The sequence below is a fragment of the Frankliniella occidentalis genome, unplaced genomic scaffold, assembly GCF_000697945.3.
Source record: "Frankliniella occidentalis isolate FOCC.00 unplaced genomic scaffold, Focc_3.1 Scaffold384, whole genome shotgun sequence".
Taxonomy (NCBI): Eukaryota; Metazoa; Arthropoda; class Insecta; order Thysanoptera; family Thripidae; genus Frankliniella; species Frankliniella occidentalis.
Window position 1 is genome coordinate 1 of NW_026267506.1, and position 1,956 is coordinate 1,956.

Sequence of the window (1,956 nt, forward strand, 5' to 3'; positions counted from 1 at the left end):
GGGGGGGGGTGACAAGCCTGATGCAGCTGGGGATGATCGGGCTGATGTCGGTGACCTGAAGCACTGCGGGGTGCTCACCCTCCCCCTGTTGATGTTTGGCTGCTCTGGCGTGGCCGCGTCCGAGTCACCTTGGTCTCGGTCCAGCAGGTCTGGCCTCGGTCGGGTCCATCGCTCAGCAGCGCTCTCCCCGAACTGCATCGCCCTGGTGCCCGGTAGTGCCTCCTCCACAAGCTGTAATGACAATGAATTTTATGAAGACTTTTCAGAATCGTAAGAGAACGCACTACCCACTCCCGCGGCCTGCAATGCCACCCCCTCGATTAGCTCCCCCTCTCCCCTCCGCGTCGTCCGCCCATAGCTTACCCTGGAGACCGGTGGTAGTTGCTGTGGTTGCGCGGGTGCCCGCAGCTGGGCTTCCTCGTCACGCCCCCCGATAGCCTCCGTTACTGCAGCGCAGCAGCTCCGCTCTTCATCTGGCGCGCGCTGCTGGCGGGCCTGCTGGGGTGGCTGAGGTCACTGCTGAGGTGGCTGTGTCACCACGAGCACGGGCGGCACTTCCACTTCGACCACATCAATCAGCACATCGTCATTGTCAAGCAGGACGGGCGTATCCTCGCTACAAGCTTCATGAAAATGAGCCCGGCATCCTGAACAAATTAATGAACCATGACAGTAAACAGTAGCAAGAGGGGTGGAGAGTGGCGATCCCAGGTGGGATGTGAGACAGCGAGGGAGCTCCACTCCTCACCTCACCTGCAGCCGGTCGGCGCCAACCGTGTCCCGGTCGAGCTCGGTCAGTCGAGTATGCGAAAGAATTGTGAAGTGCGGATGGCGGATTCCGTGGCTCTTTCCCCCTACTACTCAGTTTTCACCAATCAGTCCACAGGAAACTGCTTGGTAGGGGAAGAAGAGTCACGGGATCCACCTGGCGCACAACAATTCTTTCGCTGGGACGACAAAACGTACCGCACGCCTACAACGTTCCCCTCACCCACACATGGTGCAACTTACGTCAATGGTGACGGTGGTGGCATTGCTGGCGGCCGTTGACGAGGGTTGGTCGGCAGACGTCGAGGACGACGCCGCAGCACTGGAGCCCCTGGACGACCAGTTGCTCTCAGTGTATTGTCGTCGTCCTCGAGAAAGAGCATGAGATGCTCGTATACGTAGAGGTCTGGGCCTGGCGCCGCTGACCCGCTCCGCTCGTACACAGACCTTGCCTGCCTCTTCCTGCGAAGGCCGTCTACGCAGCTCTTCCACCTTTCTGCGAGCTGGGTGGCTGTGTACACGTAAAAGCACTGTCAAGCAACGTCAACATGCCGCCAAAAGGGCGAACCGGGCAACCTACACTCAACCAGTACTCACGTGTAACGTGTATACGGCGGAATCATGGCCGCCATCACTGTAAAAGCCAAGGGGTACTTTCGGGGTGTTTTCGGCTATGTGCGGGTCCCGCTTAAACAGGAGATTGAGCTGCAGTTCCCCTCTGTCCCGTTTATGCAGAATGAAGATCCCCCCATGACTGTCATCCACCCACGCTGTGTACATTTGTGCACAATAAGCATTCTCGCAGTTCCCTCAGCAGCGGCACTTCAGTCCTGGCGCGAGGAGGGCTAGTGTCACGGTGCCGCGTGTACATTTAAACACTATAAGCCTTCTTAAGGTCCCCTCAGCAGTGGGACAACTGTCCCGCCGCTCCCGTCACTGAGCCGCGATACATTTGTACACACTAAGCCTTCTCAAGGTTCCCTCAGCAGCGGCACTTCAGTCCTGACGCGAGGGGGGCTAGTGTCACCGTGCCGCGTGTACATGTAAACACTATAAGCCTTCTCAAGGTTCCCTCAGCAGTGGGTCAACTGTCCCGCCGCTCCCGTCACCGAGCCGCGATACATTTGTACACACAAAGCCTTCTCAAGGTTCCCTCAGCAGTGGCACTATAGTCCTGCCGCGAAGGGG